General features: G+C 38.0%; 1 protein-coding gene across 5 annotated transcripts in view; it reads left to right on the top strand.

Annotated features, from left to right (window-relative positions):
- The window catches only part of MECOM (MDS1 and EVI1 complex locus), a 636,448-nt gene that overhangs the window by 227,058 nt on the left and 388,718 nt on the right, over positions 1-20,672 (top strand). The window contains exon 1 of one of the 5 annotated variants that reach the window (XM_010835207.1): positions 5,635-5,666. The exons of the other annotated variants lie outside the window; for them this stretch is intronic. The gene's annotated coding sequence lies outside the window, so the exon portion shown is untranslated. Of the gene's footprint in view, positions 1-5,634; positions 5,667-20,672 lie in introns of those variants that run through there. 5 annotated transcript variants of the gene reach the window in all.

Genomic DNA, 20,672 nt, shown 5'->3' with positions numbered 1-20,672 from the left:
ACATTGTTCACTGAGACTATACTATTTTCCTCCACTATCAGGAACCTTATAGAAATAGGTGTGAGAAAGAATTGCAAAATTTGCCACAGTTGAGGACGTGGGTGGTGGAGTACCTGGAGGCATAGACAGTGTTACACGAACAGATAAATGTGTAACTAACAAAGCGAAGACCTAAAGTCAAATTAAAGTTTTCTATCTGCTTTCCTTTCTCTCTATAACCACCAGAAGTCTATTCACAACCGAGATGGTATTTTTTTTTTTTTTGTAAATATCCTTATTTATTTTTACAAGCAGAGTTCCTTGTATGTGGAGCCCAGACATGTTTTTTTAGTACCTCTTATGTATACATGTATGTATGTTGAAAACAAGATGCTATACATTTGTGAATGCTAGAGTTTGCATTTTCATTTTTTAAAAAGTCACCTCAACTGAGAGAGAGAAAGAAAGGGAATCATTTTCTGTCCAAACGCACAGGGCTTGAAAAGCGCATGCACACATGCACTGGGCAACTTTGGGGCTTAAATTGTTTTATCCCTGTTGAAGTGAGGTTGTTGAATTATATGTAGGGTGGGGAAAGATGACTGGATTGAAAAATGCCCCTTTAGCTAACAAAGATCTATATTGGAATTTAACTTAAACCAGTCTGAGTGATATTCCAGAGGCTTTTATTGCTGGAAATAATATTGAATGGAAAACAGTTGCTCTAAGTGGAAATATTTTATATCACAAGTTGCCATACTCTAAATTACAATGCTATGGCTTTTGCATTCAGTTCCCATTATGAGCTTGTGAAAGATCCTTTTCTTCTCATTCAGATTCCTGGCTTAATTTGTAATCACACCTCCGGACACAGAGCATTTGTGAAAGTCCCAGCTTTTACTCCTTTAACACAAACTCAGTGGTACTTGTGTGTAAGGATGTGGGGAGTCTGGCCATGTTGACCAAAGCCATTATCAAGATACGTGTGTTTTCCGTGCTCTCTCTGAAGTAAAAAATGAAGGGGCCCGTCAGGAGAACACAGCGTGACTTCAACTGTCTCCTCTGGCATCCCTTTTTGTCATTTTTTTTTTTTTTTTCTGTTTTGTCCTGAAGATGTAAGCTGCTGTTGTCTAGAGAGAGGAAAAGGCTTTTCCTAGGGATGTTAATTTCAAGGCTGAGTAGTTTCCAGTCACCAGGCCTTGCTGGAAGTATCTTTCAAGATTTGCCTGGAGGCAGCTGGGGCCCATTTGTCTCACCTGCAAGGAACGTAGTCTTAGGAAAAGGGCAAGAACTTTGGGAAGGTTTTTTAATTAGCGTTGTTGTGTCTTTGGCTTTTAAGACTGCTTATTTGTTAAATTTTGTGGTGATTTTCTTCCCAGTGGTATGTGCTTAAAGCATTAAGTTGTGAACTTCCCATATAGTCTTCAAAGGTTTTTACTCAACTGGTCAAATAGGTTTATGTTAGTGTTTGGAGCATGACACATAATTTGGAAATAATATTTGTTTTGGCATAGCTTAATAACTATAAAATCAAGATACAAACCAGAAAAAAAATTTTTAAGACAGTAATGCTATTTTAGTGGGAAATACTCTTTATCCCCTAGACACGGCAAGAAAGCTGCTCTTGTCCAAATTATGAGTTGTGCAACCCTGCTTCGGACATAAAAGAAAGCAAAACTGTTGAAATGTTATTGAGACATAACTTTTCTCCCTAGAGTCAGTTCTTTGTTGTTAGGGTGAATGAGGAAAAATAAAGCAGCAGTGGTCTTTCTACAATATCCTTATAGAGAAATGAGAAAACTGGAGAGAAGGGTCTACATAAGTTCACCACTGCTTTGCAAGCCCTTTGGCCTCTGGTTTATCAGACACCATGAAGAAAAATCAGGATTTCAGTCAATCACGGCTGGTGGCTTGGTTTTATTTCCTGTTTCTTGGTAGTATCTCATTCTATATTTATTTACACATTGCCTCAGACACACATGCATGTTGTTGGATAATGAGATATTCAACGTGGCTTAAAAACCGTCTGCCCCCCAAAATTATTAAGCTATTTCAAAACAAGAAATAATGCTGAGAGAAAATTTGTATTAGCTTGATTGATTATCTTATTTTAATCCATATTAAAGCTTTAAGTCTCTAGGCGTGGCTCTTTACTTCTAACACCTCATAAATTATGGCTATAATGAAGCAGTCATTTATCCTGAGCTGATGATAAATGGCTTGCCCTAGGAGGAACTAAAGAATAGGCAAGTAGATCATTTTCATATTTGGTGAAAACAATATTAAGTACCCAGACCTCAGTGATTGCCCTAATAAATGAATAATCTGAGGTGAGGGGCTTGGCAGTCAGAGTAAAAAATAACCTGAGCTTTCTCAGTCATTTGTCAGGCTTTGCTATGACAGCATGCATTATGGGTAAATGAGCAATCAGCAAGAACTATGTTATGGCTGGGATGTTTCTGAGAAATTTATCATATGCATTGCTTGGTACCTTAAGACCTTAAGGCTTAATGGCTATAGTGCATGACTGAAAGCGAGCACAGTTCCTATTTACCATGGTATGCTTCATTTATGCTCCATCTCTCACCTTAAAGAAAGAAAAGATCTTTCCCAAATGAGCTTCATTTGGCTTTGATTTTAAAACTTTAAAGACTAGGTGGATGATGTTCTATCTCTCTGTTGACAGGCATTATTCCTGGTAAATTGGCTTAAGGAGATTTTGGAGATCTGAATTCAAATAAAACTTCAGGGTCAGAAATTTATCAATGTATGGGAATGTCAGAAGTCTGGATTCCAGTGTACCTGGAGCCAAATCTATTATGGGAAGTGGCATTACCTCCTGATAATACCATTCAATATTTAATGGTATTTAAGGGTGAAGTGAGTTTCCACCTTCCCCCAGCCCACCTAATAGTTGCTCTCTTTGATTTATTACTGAATTGCAAATAGTGAAAAGTAGTTGAGATGTGAATGCCTCATTGGAATTATGCAATGTGTTATGACAATATCTGACTCATTATAGTTTGCTGCCATATGTAGTAAAAAAAATATGGAAGCAGTATCAGAACTTCTCTTCCCAGGCCAGAGATCTCTCATCCACACCCTTGTCTCATTTCTGTGAATCCTATTCTAAAATATTCGATGAAGAAGAACATGGCTTTACAAGTGATCTTTGCTGCCATAAATTTACAGTTGATTTTGAAATTAGGTAGGCAAAGAGCCAACTCATTGGAAAAGACCCTGATGTTGAGAAAGATTGAAAGCAGAGGGAGAAGAAGGCAGCAGAGGATGAGATGGTTAGATAGCATCACCAACTCAATGGACATGAATTTGAGAAATTCCAGGAGACAGTGAAGGACGGGGAAGCCTGGTGTGCTGCAGTCCATGGGGTCACAAAGAGTTGGACATGACTTAGTGACTGAACAACCCATCAAATTCCAATTCTGGTGTACACCTAGTGTTTGTTCACTCATTACTCTCCTCCTGTGTAAAGTGGTGAAACTGCTATCTTGAAGGGTCATGTGTAGAGTAAATGGGATTATGTATAGCTGATCTTTAGTATTGATAAATGATCTATAAATATTCAGTTAGTTCCAAGTCATCTTAACCCTGATCAGCCACCTAAGCATTTTCAATATTCAAAATGTAGTATTTTAAAAGATACTCTATCAAGGCCAATTGCTTGCTATATTTGAGCAAGATGCTAGTGAGGCAAATTCAATTAAATAAAAACATTTGTTGAGTATCTACTGTGAGTCGGGTTCCAGGGATGACCTAAATATCACCTCGTCACTGGTCACCAGGACCATTGTAATAACCTCTGATTTCCCTCTTCTCCTAGCTCTCATCCAAGAATTTTCCAGTTATCTTTCCAAAATACAAATCTGATCATGTCATGACTCCTAGTTGCCAAACCATTTAACATCACAAACAAGGGTTTCTGTAATGTGCCTCAGGCCTACCATTTTAGCCTCACACCTTGCATCCTTCTTTATGCCTATATTCCATTTATACCCAACTATTCACTCGTCCTTACTATGTAATTCACATACACGCTTTTCTCTGCCTCGAATGTACTTTTCACTTGGCTGTCTCGGAATGGCAAAATCTTCATGGAAGAGGTTTTATTTAAAATTTTAGCTCTGGTGTGTAGCCTTCCCCAGCCTTCCAGGTTGAGGTGGTTTCTTCTTAGTTGTTCCCTGAGTACTTTGTAAGCACCTACTTGTCGTTTTGTACAGTAACCATCTGTGTGCTCTGTTTCCAAGTGGGAGTGCCCCAAGGACAGGAACAACGTTAATTATTTTACTTCCTGAAATTAACATGGTGCCAGGGGTGTAGTAGGTGCCCTATGAAGTTAGTTATGGAATCAATGAGAAAGGTATCTTGGCTGTCTCTGAATATATCAGACTGAACTACACATATAACTTGTAATATTTTTTAAAATTAAAATTAATTAATAGACTTTCTTTTTTATTGTAGTACAGCTGCTATATAAAATTGTTCAGTTACTGTTTGTTGTGATCTTAACCTATTCCCTTCTCCAATCAAATGAAACTCATGAAATGCCTAATTTAATTGGCTCTCTTCTAGAACCTGAACGAGAGGGTGAATTTTACAGGAAGGCAGAGTGGGGGATGATGGAGATAGACCAGGAGAACTTTTAACTGTGGGTGCAGATAGTGACCAGAAGACAATTCTCACCACCCTGAGAATTGGTACACATCTCTGGGAGGGCTCTGGACTGTCACAGGTCAAGAAACTGGGTGATTCAAGGCAATTGTACCTAAATCTCAGGGGATGAGGAGGCTTCCAACTAAATTTTAGGTTCGAGGTAAAATGAGAGAGTTGGATTCCAACCTTTTAAGATACGTTGGCCCTTTTTTATAACACGAAAAATTTAAGACCTTTCACTTAGAGTTTTAAGTATTTATTGATTGACAAAATTGTACTGCAAAACGTCTGGGGAATTTAAGAAACTTTTAATTAATTTTGTCTTTAGTGAACCACAACTGCATGGGCAGTGAGTAGACCCCACGCATGAGCTGTCCTGATGGGCATGTGTATCTGTAGTACCTAAGAGCACGTGCTTTTGAGTCAGCCTGATCTGGGTTCAAATCCAGATCATGACACCAGGTATATGATCATGGGCAACTCTCCCAGACTTAATTTCCTCATCTACAAAACACAGACGGTGAGACTGACCTCATAGTGGATGGTAGTGTAGGACTGAAGATAATGTAAGCACAGACAAACACAGCACCCAGAACCTATGCCCACTTAGCAAATTGTCAAGAATGGGGAAGGTAGTTTAGCAAGTTTTGTAAGATGAACTCAGGGCAAGGTAGCTGACAGGGAAGATGTGCATTATTTGTGTAGTGTGGGACATGGTCATCAGGAAATTCACTGGGGTATGTTTTGGGGTCTGTAAGGGGAAGGATGGACTGTGCGGTAAAGCCTCTGGCAAAGGTTTAAGGTGTCTTCCTTGATGTGGGAACTGAGAGTCCTTACAGGATTTGAGAGTGAGGGCGACATGATCAAAATGATGCTTCAGGAAGTGTTAAAAGGATTTGAAAGTAGACTGGGTAAGAGAGTCTGGGGCAAGGGAGAAGTTAAAGGGACTTCCAAATTATCATCTATCAGCACAAAGAGAGAATCCTGAGGTATAGACATGGCTAGCCTGTAAGAGGGTGAGTCTGGGAATGAAAACTTGAAGATTTAAGATATTTCTCTAATTTTTTTCTTTATTCACTTTTTCCAGTGTAGTATTTGTGCACATGTATTAGCTCTTTAACTTTATTTATTGTACTGGGTTTTGGAAGGTATGGGGACATAGATTCATAAAACAAGTTAAACTAGTAAAATTGATGCTCACAAAACATATGATCAGCCTCTCCATTTACTCTCCATTTATGGAGAGTAAAACAGATCTGGGAATAAATTCTGCCTTGTCACTTACTGGTTGCAGGCATTTGTACAAAATCTGTAACCTCCCTGTGCCTAGTTTTCCTTATTTGAAAAATCTAGGGAAATGGTATTTAGTTTTGCTGAGGATTCAGTGAGACAATTATAAAGAATACATCATTAGTTAGAGTATAGATTATTTGCTATAACATCAAATGCAGCAATTTATCTAAAAAGATCATTTCCCTACCAGCTATTGGTCTTTTTTTTTTTTTTGTCTTCTGATTGCCTTCTTAATTTTATTTTTATTTTCTGTTTTATACATGTATTCCCCCTTCACCCATTTCTCTCACCCCTCACCCCACATCTCCCCCCTACCCCCAATGGCTCCTGGAAACCACCAGTCTGTTCTCTATATCTGTAAGCTTCTTTTTTTTTTGTTTTATTTTGAAGATTCCCCACATAAGAGAGAGCTTTGTATTTGTGAATGGAAAGGACTACTGACTATAGAAGAGAAAGGACTACTGACTATAGGAAACTGGGCTAAATATGTAGTACTTAGAGTCCTCTTCCATCTTCAGAGAGAATTCTGTTGAGCAGTTGGATTTCTTCACACACCCCCAGAGGAGAATGGCTGGTAGAAAAACCCAGGTGAGAGCCTGATGGGTCTCCAGAGGAGCAGGGCAGACAGCAGACCCAGCCTTGAAGGTGGGGAAGCAGTGGTCAGGGGAAAAACTCATTTTCTTCTCAAATATTATTACGCATGTCTGATTCTTTGTGACCACGTGGACTGTAGCCAGCTGGGCTCCTCTGTCCATGGAATTCTCCAGGCAAGAATACAGGAGTGGGTAGCCATTCTCTTCTCCAGGGGATCTTCCCAACTCAGGGATAGAACCAGGGTCTCCTGCACTGCAGGTGTATACTTTACCGACTGAGCCACCAGGGAAGGCCTCAAATAGTATAGACAGGAGATAAACCAGGTCAAACTAGTGAAGGAAGAAGATGAGAGTTTTTGAGTTGGATGGGATGGAGGCTGTTGGCAAAGTCAGAGAAGGGTTTTTAGTGGAATCATGGGAATGGAAGTCAGGTTTAATCTTAACTATTTGAGGGCAGACAAATATTTGTTTGTTTGTTTCTTTCTTTGGATCTTAAAGCTTGCTGAGCAGCTAAGATGGGCAAAGGTATTATAAACATAATTACACTGTTGGTCAGATTACAGTATTAATTTTTGGGAGAGATTGGAGCTGCCTTTATTCCCTTTTCCCTTCCTGCCACAGAAAGTAGTGCAGTGCCTTGCATGGAATAGGTGTTTGACCACAGGGGAGCATAAGAAAGGATTTAATGTGGGCAGCATGAATAGAGCCTTCATGCTTGCTGTCTGGAAGAAAGGCAAGGTGCTGGCTCACAGGGAAGAGTCCTGGATGGAATTTCCTTCTATTTGCAATGTATTCTTTTCTATGGGACACCAAGAAATTTCACAGCAGATAGGAGGAGAGAAATCCAAGTTCTGGTAAATACTTTCAAAAATTGAACAGTTGATTTTAACACCGTGGGGAAATGAGTCCTTTTATGAGATGGTCACTCATTTAAATTCAGCAGGTAGTTCCTGAGCACCTATTGGATGCAAGGCACTTAATTAGGTTCTGTGGGGTATTTGCAAAGAATACAGGCCTGCATTCAAATAGCTGCAATATGTAGATATCTACTAGGGCCATAAAGACACTAGGCCATTTGACCAAATCTGCATTCACAGTCAAAAACTGCAATGGGAAAGACTGGAGACCTCATTGATGGCTTTTGCAAGGCTGTGGGACCCCAGAAGTTCAGGAATGGAAGAGACCACCACAATTTGCTTTGTACTTTCATCTATAGTAAGCTTACTTTTAGGAAACCTTTCTTATTTATTTGTTTTGACTGATTTTCTTCCTTCTTTCACTAAACATCAGTGGTCACTGTCTCTGTAATCTCCTAAATACATGATTCCTTGACATGAAACATCTGAAGCTTCCTTTGCTGGCTTGAGGCACTCCCATATTAGCACTTCCATCCAACTGGGATGCTGACATGCCCGTGCGCTATGGATTTTTATGTCTATTACTAGTTGTTCCTTTTTTATCCTTTGTGCTTACTAGAAAACAAAAGTGGAAGATTAATAATCTCAGATTCATACTTTAATGGCATGTGGAAATTACTCTTCAGTATAACTTTAATGGCATGTGGAAATGACTCAAGTGTAACTGAGATGAAAAAATCTTGAAAGCACCTTTTATTCTCTATATTTCCATCTACTCAAAATCTTATGTATATTTGATACAAATTCAGACAAATCCAGAGAAGGCAATGGCACCCCAATCCAGTACTCTTGCCTGGAAAATCCCATGGACGGAGGAGCCTGGTGGGCTGCAGTCCATGGGGTCGCTGAGGGTCGGACACAACTGACTGACTTCACTTTCACTTTTCCCTTTCATGCATTGGAGAAGGAAATGGCAACCCACTCCAGTGTTCTTGCCTGGAGAATCCCAGGGACGGGGGAGCCTGGTGGGCTGCCGTCTCTGGGGTCGCACAGAGTCAGACACGACTGAAGTGACTTAGCAGCAGCAGCAGACAAATCCATTGGGACAATTTAAGTAAAAGCATTTTCACATGGAAATAATACCATGATGTTATCTGGATTAAAATATCTCAAATTTGCTAAGGGTACATAAAATGAACCGTAGTCTGTCTTCCATAGGCTTTTCTCTTTTTTGATAGACATAGAATTCTTGAATTTCATAAAATGTACATATCCTTACTTATGTATGTCAGGGAATGTGATAACAAGTTTGAACTGGTTGAAAGTTTTTAAAATGAGGGTGAATGAAAACATTTTATCATGAACACCAGAAGTATTGCTTGGTAATAGATTTCATTATCATTTCATAATTTTTCATGTTACAAAATGTTTCATCAAATAGCATAGAAATGTGAACATATTATCCACACTCCTTCAGAGGTGAAGGTTTTTTCCCGGGCGTGGATACCTTGGATTTCTTCTAAAGAGCTGTGGATCCTGTCTGTCTGCCCATGGTGCCAGGCTCAACCGTGATGCCAGTCAGTGCAGGGAATGGCCTCTCCACTCGCCAGGCCACACAAGACAGGCTCCAATACAATTAGATGCGTTGTCATCTGTATTCCCCTTGTCAGCATGCACTCTCTGCCCCTCCAAGTTATTTGAACTATTTGGGAAATTACTTGTGCATGGCAGGCAAAGTCAGCTCCACAAACAGAGGGATCATCTGGCCTCTGTGCCTCTAATGGGATGACATTTTCTCAACGATCCTGGCATTTAATCCTGGGAGACCACCCAGCATGACTTTTTCTACAAATCCAGAGGCGATTACTTGACCCCTAGGTCTGGGGTGAGCAACTGGCAGAAAGAAAGGGCCAGACGGGTTTAATTTCTCTTCTGCCTCTACCAACGCCACCAGTCAGAAGTGGGAAACAGAAGTGGTTTTTCTTTCAGAAACTTTAGACCGCATGGGATCCATCCCTAAAAAAGATGAGCAACGGTAACAAGTCCCCTTAAAAGTGAGAGAATTATGCCTTGCCATCAGCAATCCACATCTCTTCATCTACTCAGTAGTAAACTCTCTGGAGTGTCATCATCATTTGCACCCCCACCCCAATCTCAGCACCTTACAGGTCAGCAGACTTCAGTCTTCTTTCCACCCTTGCTCATTCAGTTTCTCTTGCCTGGAATGCTTTTGCTGGCCTCCACTTGGCAGATCATATCCATCCTGCAAGGTTTCCTCCATGAAACCTTGTTGCCCTCCCCTGCCCTTCCCTCTATTATGATTCTCCTATTAGAGCACTTAGCATTTCTGCAAGAAGATTTCCCAGCAGGGTTGTGAGCTATGTATGGTCAAGGATCACTTTCTTAATTAGTAATCCTTTATCATGTAATACTTGATACATCAAAAAGAATATATGTAAGATGATACAGACACATCTCTGAGATACTGTGGGTTCCATTCCCAACCACCATAATAAAGCCAGTATCAAAAAAAGTGAGTCGCTCAAATTTTTTGATTTCTTTATGCACATAAAATTTATGTTTACACTATACAGTACTCTGTTTAAGTCTGCTTAAAAAAAAGTACCTACTTTAATTAAATGTTTTCTTGCTAAAAAAATGCTATCATCTGAGCCTTCAGTAAGTTGTACTAGTTACACTGAAGATCTCTGATCATAGATCACTGTAACAAATAAAAAATAAGGAAAAAGTTTGAAATACTGAATAACCAAAATGTGACACAGAGACACAAAATGAACAAATGCTCTTGGAAAATGATGCAAATAGACTTTTTCAGTGCAGAGTTGCCACAAATTTTCAAGTTGTGAAAAATGCAGCATCTGTGAAGAGCAGCAAGGCAAAGTGTAATAAAACGAGATATTGCAATATATGGAACATATGGACAAGTAATAGAATAGAAAAATCAAATGAGCACCTGTGAACTTAGACCACCTAACTTAAGAGGTGAAACATGACTGCATTGTCATATCTCCCTTGGCGTATCTCCCTTATCCCATTCTCCTGCCTCACGGTGCAAGTAACTGTTGGCCTGAATGTTACCTTTATCATTTCCCTACTTAAAAGTGTGTTTTTTGCATATGTATATATTACCAAATAATACATTATTTGGCTTTGCTTTGGTTTTGAGTTAAGAAAAGAATCTGGATCTTGCTTTTCTTCATGTGATATTTTGTTCTGAAGTTCATCCATGTGCTCATTTTCACATTGTATACTATTTCCTGTTAGGACTGTGCTGCAACCTACTTATTCATTCTCATGTGATGGACCTTTGGGTTTGCAGTTTGGGGATACAAGCAGTGCTGAGGTGAACAGCCTCAAACACGTCTTCCAATATGTGTATATAAGAGCTTCTCTAAAGTATGTATTTAGCAGTGGAATAGCTAGTCAAAGGAGATAGCTTGAGGTAGAACAGGATTGTTTTTAAGGTCTGTGTGCCAATGTACGCACATAGCAGCAAAGGGCAAGATCTCCTGCATTCTTTATGTATTCAGACCGCTTGCTCTTATCCTATTTGCTAACCTAGGAGGTATAAAATATTATCTTATTATTACCTTACTTTCGTATTTTCCTGATAACTAAAGGGGTGGAGTTTCTTTTCATATATGTATGGGCCTTTTATGTTTCCTGTTTAGTGAAATCCTGTTTATGTCTATGACCTATCCACAGGGTTTTTGTTCAGTCTTATTTGTTTTAGAAGTTGTTTTTATATGCTGGATACTAATCTTTGGCTAACTGCATATTTTTCAAATATCTTCCACTAGTTTGTAGCTTTTCTCTCCCCCCACTTTCTTTATGCTATCTTTAAATGAACAGAAGATCTTTTCATGTGGTCAGTTTTTATCAGTCTTTGTTTTTATGGCTAGTAATTTGTATGTCTTATTTGACAGTGTTTTTAGTTTATATTTTAATCTCTGCCCCAACTTAAATTCCAGATCACGATAAATTTTTGTTGGGGAAAAAATGAATTAGTAAATAATGGGGCTTCCCTTGTGGCTCAGCTGGTAAAGAATCTACCTGCAATTCAGGAGAGTTGGGTTTGATCCCTGGGTTAGGAAGATGCCTTGGAGAAGGGAAAGGCTACCCACTCCAGTATTCTGGCCTGGAGAATTCCATGGACTGTATAGTCCATGAGGTTGCAAAGAGTCGGACATGATTGAGTGACTTTCACTTTCACATGGACAGAGGAGTAAAAAAAAAATTATTTTATTTGCTAAGCACATGTCTTTTTAAATTACTAGATCAAACTCTGCACATTGGAACAAGAAAATGAGAAGAGTCTGAAGTAGCTTTTCTTCAAATGCTGGCTGTGACCAGTACTACAGATGGCCAGTGCCCCATTCACATCCCCTCACCATTTCTGTGCAGGCTAACCATGACTTCCGAATGGTTTGCCTGAGTAGGCCGGCTTTGAGCATGGGCAGGTCAGAAGTTCAAGGAATGACGTCCCTTGGGATCAGATCTCAAACAAATGACTGATGGGAGCTGGTGGATAAAACCCCCAGCTTCCTCACCTCAGCCATACTGATCTACACAGTTTTCCTCGGTGCTCAGCGGTAATTCATTAGATAACAAACCCTTTATTTACTTCTGGCTTCTCTCTTTCTCTCCCTCCTTCTCTCCCTCTGTTTCTTGAGAATATCTCTGCTAAAAACTACTAGCTCCCGAATCCTTGCCTCAGGATCTGCTGCTGCAATTAAAACTGTTTGAATGTCAATTTTTGACTCAGGAACTTGAATGTTGGTGATTTAGGATGAGATGAATATATCTTTTTAAAAACAATTCTTACTGTTCTCCTATATTTGGAAAGCTATTACAGGGTGAAGTGCAGAGTGAAAAGGTATATAGTTGAGGGATTAAGTGGGCTCTGGGGCTAAACTATCTGAGTTGAGTTGTGGCTTTTTCATCACATTTAATTTACCTAAGACCTCTGCCTCACTTTTCTTACCTGTAGAATTGAAATAATCATAATATCTACTTCATGGGCTATTTTGAGGACTAAATGGGTTAATAGAAGCATGGTGCTAAAACTAGTGTTTGGCTTATGGTAAATGCTCCATAGATAATAGAAATTTGTTGTGTCCTGTACCTTACTGGAGCCATTAAATAAATGTATCAATATCTCTTGATATATTTTGGGCTTCCCTGGTGGTTCTGATGGCAAAGAATCTGTCTGCAATGCAAGAGACCCAGGTTTGATCCCTGAGTCAAGATGATTTCCTGGAAAAAGGAATGGCTACCCACTCCAGTATTCTTGCTTGGAGAATTCCGTGGACAGAGTAGCCTGGTGGGCTACAGTCCATGGGGTTGCAAAGAGTCAGACATGACTGAGTGACTAATATTTTTACTATTTGATACATGTTAGGACTAAAACATGAGATGGTTATGAGTTTCTTGTCGCTTTATGTATGACATTACAATTAGGCTCTGTTGAAATCTTAGAAAGTCTGATCTAACCATTCAAAAATAATTTTTCAATTGTTTTTAGAAAAAAGTTTTAATCTCATGAGTGTTCAACTCTACTCTGAGATTATAATGGATCTCCTTTTAGTGCCTGGGGAGAAGGAAAAATGCCAAATGAAAACAGATTTCTCTGTAAATCTATACTTTTCATTTTTCTTTAGCTCAAGAATACCTTTACTCTTATTTGCTGGCGGTTTCAGGGGGAGATGAGGGAATTAAATAAAGAAGGTTTTTGTCCCCTCGAATAACATTCCAGAATGCTTGATTCTGTTAAATGGATGGAGCTGTAATGTGAATCTGTCTGGTTACCAAAGAAGGCGCTTCCATGAACATTTTCTTCACAAATTTTTGATATTCTCTCAGTAGATCTGACATGAGTTTCCTAAACTTTTCTCTTTTTATGACTAATAATTGCAAAGAAATTAGTATTTGGATGTCACCTATAGCCTTTAATAGTATGACTTCCTGTGTAGAAAGTAGGGTTTATCAGAGACCCAATTTCAAAGATGGATTCTGTGTTAACCTAGATATTTTCCTTACATTTGTACTTATTTTAGACACAGCTTAGTTTAATGGCAAGAGAATGGGATTTGAAGCCAGAAAACCTGGCATTCTTTACCCCTTAATTAGATTTGTGATACTGGGGAAAGTTACTTTAACATTTTAAGCTTTGGTTTCCTCATCTGGGAAGTGGGGGAAAATAATGAAATCTAGTTCATAGGGTTGTATAAATGGCAAAATAGAATACAAAAATCAATCGGTTCTTAAGCAGGTTTTATTTCTCTCATGGAACTTTTAAATTATTCCCAATCCATTTTTTTGAGCAGCAAAATAATTTTATATATAGTAACTTCTCCCTTTATTTTCTCTGTGATTCCAGAAAGATAATCATGATGAAAAATGTTCATTGTCAATAAGAACATACTCTCATGTAATTCAAACTCAAGCATTTCAGTTGAACTGATGATTTGGCTCTTTAGTCAAAATATAAAAGTTTTCTGAGAATAAACAAATAAAAATAAAATTTTTGATATTTCTTATCCATGATAATGTTTATTTTTCAATGTTACTTATGTATCTATTTTAGTCAGTCAACACATAGTTTTGGAGCCCCAATTATGTGTTAGTTACTGTACAAGGCATTGAAAATTGGAAGAATTTTTATGTGTGGCCATTTGGTATCAATTTTAAAAGAGAAAGCTGTCATTTCAGCAATACTTTTTGCTAATCTAAATCAAAGAAACTGACATTTAGAAAAGCCATTTAGCTAGAACTTTCTTTTTTTTTATCATAGATGCAGAACCAATTACAAAATATGAGCACAATGCAATATTTTTCCACAGCTATGTAAACAAAGACATGCATACAAATAAGGAGATATGGATCTTCTCACCATATTCAGAAATAGCCAGTTGTAGTCTATTCCTTACGTCAACATATTACAAAAGATAATTGAAATTCCAGCAAGTGCCTATATTATTAACAGTGGAGTTGATGTCATTATAATCTTGTAAATATCCAGACAAATATAGCCAGATATACTGAAGAATGATTAAGTGTTGTAACCTACTGTAGTACTTAATAATGTTACCATTTTTCCCCATTATTGGAATATTGTATCTGCTTGAATTAATGTTTATAATGGTGCTTTACTGCCACTGTCTGCTTCTTTTTGTCTTGATTTATGTGGTTAGCAGACTGAATCAAATTTTTGTTGAATTTTTTCAATGAAGGGAGTTTAGCAGAAGCATAAGTTCTGAATAAACTTTAAATAAAGATATTAAAATACAAAAGACAATGCTTTGGTGCTCTAATTATCTATAGCAAGAAAACATATATTTTAAAAGGAAACATGGGTTCACAAGAAGATAAATGGACACATAATCCAGAGGCCAGTCGCTGGCAGAATTTCTTAGTTTGATGTGACTCTCTCTTTGACAGTTCTCCTAAGGTAGGTTATTTTGGAGAAAACATATGTTTCCATTTTCTCTCCCTCTGCTTCCCTTTGAGTCCCCAGGCTCCACTAGGGTCACAGAAACATTAAGGCTTTTGTCACTGTGATTAATAGCTCTTAAGATCATCTTTAATTCACTCACTAATGACTGAGGGTCTTTCTGCTCTCCAAGTAATCGGGTGATGTATGAGTCGATAGCACACCTTGTGCCAGAGGTGAAAATCATTCAGGCAATGCAAATATTGTCACGGGAACAAATGTTTTCCCTGTTAATAAAAATTAATGAATTCTACCCAGGAGCTAGTTAAAGAAGCTGTGGCATAGGAGGTCCAAGCACAAATAACTTCTTAGTGCTGAGAATCACTTACGTTTCCTTTCTAAGATACAGAAAAAGACATGATTGCTGCATCTTTCTACATTTCCATACGTGATGAAGCAGTGACAATCTAATACAATACAATGATGGAAATGCATTATGTTGTTTCTAAATTAATTGTTCAGGGTCCTGATTCCATTTTGCATTGTGAACGTTGGCATCTTATTTATTTTAATCTTGGTTAAACTGCACGCTTCTAGTCCTGGAGTAGTCTAATGAATACATTCCTCTCTTCATAGCCTAGTTAAAACCAAGAATTATAGTGATCGGGGTTTACAACTATAAAATGATGTAATGAAATTTAAATTTGAAAAACTCCTTGTAACACATCATAAAAGATTGATGAAACAGACTGGAGATTAATAAGTGATTTGAATAGTTTTGAGAGCAAAAGCAAGAAAAACACATTTGTTAACTCTATCGTTATATTTACTGAATTCTTTAAAAATCAAAACATCTCCTCTTTAAAAATTTGTCTCACATCATTAAAGCTTTTCCCATAATATGTCTATCTGAACCCTTAGTTCATTCTGTAAGACAATAATGTACAATATTGTGACAAGGTGCCTACTCTTTATGTATTGAAACTTGCTGTCAAGCAAAATATGTTGTCTTTTTGTTTCATTTTGATAGTCCATGATTCTTTCTTATAATGACCAAAATCCATTGTCTCAATGGAATAAATATTTCTGAAATAGTTCCCAGTCCTTCTCCTATCATTTACATCTTAGAACATGAAAACAGTAAACTTTTAAAAGACATTATTTTACCTCTCCACAGTGCTTATCTACAAAGGAACATATTACTGAGAAGGGGAAAAAAGCTCGACTTGTTACTATTATTTCTGGTAGGCACCCAAAGAGAGTAGCTAATTTGCTCTTCATTGATGCCAAGGACAAATTAAAGAAAAACTAACTGAATTATGCATTTATACTTGTTTGGTTTTAAAGTGTGCTTCTTTTCCTTACAATGTCTGCAAATATCAAAATTTTGACTGTATATTTTGTACATTATCTCAGAATCTGTTTGTATACTTTTAAAATGAATTAAATTTTAAAAATATTAAAGGACATGTGACACTCCTTATTTAAATACATTGAATTTTAAAAATACTAAAGGAAACAAAATCATTAGTTAATTAGTTTGAAACTGAAGAATGGGTATAATTGAAGAGGCTGCTTCTGCTAGTCTCCATTATTAAGAATAAGCCCATTTTTTCCCCAAAGTGAATTCAGATAATAGCACGTGTGTGTGCGCGCTCAGTTGCTTCTGACTTTGCAGGGCTCCTCTGTCCACTGAATTTTCCAGTCAAGAATACTGGAGTGAGTTGCCATGCCCTCCTCCAGGGGGATCTTCCCAATTCCAGGATCAAACCTGTGTCTCTTGCGTCTCCTGCATTGGCAGGTGGATTATTTACCACTTTGCCACCTGGGGAGCCCCAAAATAGCACTACTGTGTTCAGTTTGGAAGCAGGATTTTCTCTACATTGGTGCTTCTTCAAAGATGGTCCCTGGATCCCAATGTTATTGGGAGAAATTTCATCATGACAACATTGGTTGTAATTACTGAGACTATTTTTTTTTTCATTCACATAAAATGAATTTTCCACAATTGGGTTTCACTGTTTCTATAAACTTTTATATCTTACTCTTGATTCCAAAAGAAAAATGTTGAGTTTACACAGCTTCAGTACATACCTGGTGGGTAAAGAGTTTGGGCAAGTGCAGACAACAAGGAAATTAAATATGAGCTTTTTTTTCTTTTTTTTTTTTGCTGAGAGTTCTAATCACATAGTAAACAGTTAGAATTTACACGGGTCTTTATTTAATTAAGCCTGAGAACCACTGTTTAGTTGCAGCTGGAGCAGACTCTTGGCACAGAATAGTGTAGTCTTTAACCTTTCCCCTTTTAACTGTGCTTATAAGAATGTGTGTGTTTCTTTAAGAAGGTGCTGTGTGTCTTTAAGCACTGTTTGTAGTTTTTGATATAAGTATCACCTCACATGCATACATTTTAAAGAGAACAGATGAAATAGATGCATAGATTAACTGGACTCTTTAATATCTACAAAGCTGAAGTTATTTATCCATACAGTGAATTTCCATATTTGAAAGTTTTTCTGGCTGGTAGTTTTTAATGAAGAATGTGAGTCTGTGTGTGTGTGTATGTGTGTGTGTTGTGTGTGTGTGACTTTGACACCTGCTTTGCTGTTTCATGGGTTTTTTTTCACTTCCACACTTTCTTATTGTTGAATATACTTAAGAAACTTTTTGAAATCAGCGAAGGCTAAATAAAAACAAAGAAAACAAAAGAATGGCAGTGGTACTTTCATATTATTCCTGCCAAAGTGGCAGAATTAAATAGGATCTTTACCAGGTCTCAAACTCTTGGCCCCCTGGGCTATATGTGAGTTGCTGATATATACAGGCTTGGTTAAGCCAACATGTAAACCAAACAAGCAAATAAACAAAAAAGGAAACCTTACTCAAAAATCCAAACTTCTGACTTCTCTTGAAGTATCAGACCATCTGGCCACACCAGGCCAGTTTTCTACATGGCATCAAACAACCTCCTTGGATGAGGCAGGGCTTTTCCAGTCCCCCTGTCTTTACCATCCTCTATTGCTTTACACATCATTTACCTTGTATGTTTGACCCTTGTAGGGATTTACATATGCAGGCACTAATCTATGAGAATGAACAGAGATCCTAAATAAAATAATCTGAAAAGCTCGAAACTATGCATATTTGGCTTTAGGATTTGTGGCAGACCAGTCTACCCGATTGTATTCACCTTGGCAGTTGTATTCACAAATATTAGTTTGTGAGACCTCGAGTCCAATCGGGTGAATAAATCAGGAAATCTGATTGGGATTACAAATTACAGAAGTCAACTTGAGCTCAAAGTTTAAAATATGGACTTTCCTCCCCAACATCTGTTGGAAGAGACCTTTATTTCTTCCAATGGATCTTAGAATCCTATAATTCTGGAAGATGCTGGTCTTGATAATGTTCTACTAGCAAAGGTAAGCCAGTGGGCAGTGCCAACTTTAGAAAATAATTATCAAGGCATCTAGACATGGTATTGTAGCCTCTTAGTAACCACAGGAAGTTCCCAGCATCCCTGCCGAAAGCCTGAGTTTTCAAGGCTGACAGATAGCAGCTACTCCCTTCCTACCCCGCCCACTTGAAAAAAGGCCATAAGTTCAGATTTCCTTGCCAGATAACAACTTCAGGTTTGTCTAACTCTGCCGTAAGTCTTTTGGCATAGTCCAACTGTGTCTTTCAGAGGACACATCTTATCTTTTTATTAGCAAACAGAATGGCTTAGATATGGCTTTATAGGACATTTTCTGGAGCATAATTTAATATGACTCATTTCCCTTTAAATGTAAAGACAGTGACTGAAGCAGACATGGGCAAAACCAAACCCCAGAATGTTGTAGGAAACTTGCACTTGAAAATGTGTAAAATTCTGCTGGAGCCAAGGGATTTATTTAGAATGACTTGGCGTTCTTTGCTTGGATGTCTAAATAAGCCTTATGATACCATTTTTTGGCCCCGCTTTGAACCTAGTGTAATAAAGAAGGAAATGAAAGCAAAGGTAAACTTAAAGTATTGTTTTACTCTAAATGCTTTCAGTAAAGGGTCTTGTTATCTAATGATTGGTACTAGATGGCTGGTATAAATCGTACAGTCTGTTCTTTGCACTCATGGCTGAAGGAGGTGAAGGCAAAGGAAATCAATTGGAACTAGCAGGTAACAAATGACCAGTCTTAGGCAAACATAGCAGGTGGGGAAAATAGACTTGTGGACAAAGATTACTGGGAAACAGTGAGTGAAAACTTTTTCTTCTCTTTTAGAATCCAGTGCAATTACACAAAATAACTAATTGCACAGTTATGAAAGATGGGGCTGTTTTATCTTTTACCACTGTGGGGTGAGAGCTTGGGTGCTACTAGTTTTTTAAGGGTCTACTTAAAAAAAGTATTGGCTTCAAAATATGAATGAAATTCACTAAACATTTATCACTATCATACTGTGTTGGCCAGCCAACTACAATTCAGCCCATCTAGAGTTGTGTTTGAATTATACTAAATATAGGATGTGGGTACATCTTAATTTTTGATTTGATGTAAGTTGCAGCTTCCAAAATTAGGTAGCTAGACAGACGAAGTCTTCAAATGGCCCTGATGATCATATTTTATAGCTACATAACATTTTCTGCCAGATGCCATCCAGAATATTGGAAACGAGGATTTATTAAAAAACAAATTACTTTTAGCTAGTTCTATGAATGGGACGGACTTATTGTTCAAAGCCAGATCTTGCTGGGGCAGGCATCAGTGGATTTTCCATTTCTGACTTCTTGGAACTCATGCTATTCTTATTTATTTTCAACATTTATTATTATTATTATTTTTTACAGTTAAGTGTCCCTTTGAAGTCTCCCAAGTATGAGTCAACAATATCTCTGAACTTTGAGGTGCAAGAGACAGTGAGGCTCTTTACAACATACAGATCACGTAATTGTGCACGTGTATCATTCCTTTCCCCTGTGTTCAAGCAATTCTTATGAACATTATTTGATCTTCACAACAATCCATTGATATATAGAAATTTTGGGATCACTGATCCTATCTGACCAGTTACAGCAGAGAGGCTAAGAGCTGTAGTGACAGTGTCAGTTACACAACTCTTGAGTGTGGAAGGCCCTGGGACCCAAATCTTCTCGTGTCAAAATTAGGATGTTTCTTGAGCTAAATTTTCAAGATGTTTTCTTCTCATAAATTTTACTTTGATCTGACAGAAAATTTGTTGAATATGTGCTTTGAGGTGCATACCATCCTAGGCTCTGGGTTTGTGATAGAGAATAAGGTAGATTCTGTCACCCCTGGAGCTTAATTTGGGATTGTATTCACCACTTAGACTAAAACTGAATCAACGTGAGCTATTAGTTTTATTGTAAAACTTTTTAATTATGAAAATGAAATCTCTTACACACACACACACACACACACACACCTGTGTGTGTGTGTGTGTGTGTGTGTGTGCTACCCTGGTGGCTCAGACAGTAAAGAATCTGACTGCAAAACAGGAGACCTGGGTTTTATCCCTGGGTCAGGAAAATCCTCTGGAGAAGGGAATGGCAACTGACTCCAGTATTCTTTCTTGCCTGGAGAATCCCATGGACAGAGGAGCCTGGTGGGCTATAGTCCATGGGGTCACAAAATAGATGGACACTATTGAGTGACAAACACTTTAACTTTTACCACATCACTCCTAATGCAGTAGACACACACATATACACCCCACACCCCGCCCCAACACAGGAGCGTTTGATAGGAGGTTTGACTGACTTGTCCAGCAGTTTTGGAATCTTATAGCTGGAATATCACAAAAAGCTTATATGTAGCATATCTGATCGGA

The sequence above is a fragment of the Bison bison genome, unplaced genomic scaffold, assembly GCF_000754665.1.
Source record: "Bison bison bison isolate TAMUID 2011002044 unplaced genomic scaffold, Bison_UMD1.0 scf7180017864040, whole genome shotgun sequence".
NCBI classification, from domain to species: domain Eukaryota; kingdom Metazoa; phylum Chordata; class Mammalia; order Artiodactyla; family Bovidae; genus Bison; species Bison bison.
Note: the sequence above shows the minus strand (reverse complement) of the source record. Positions and strands in the feature narration are given on the sequence as shown.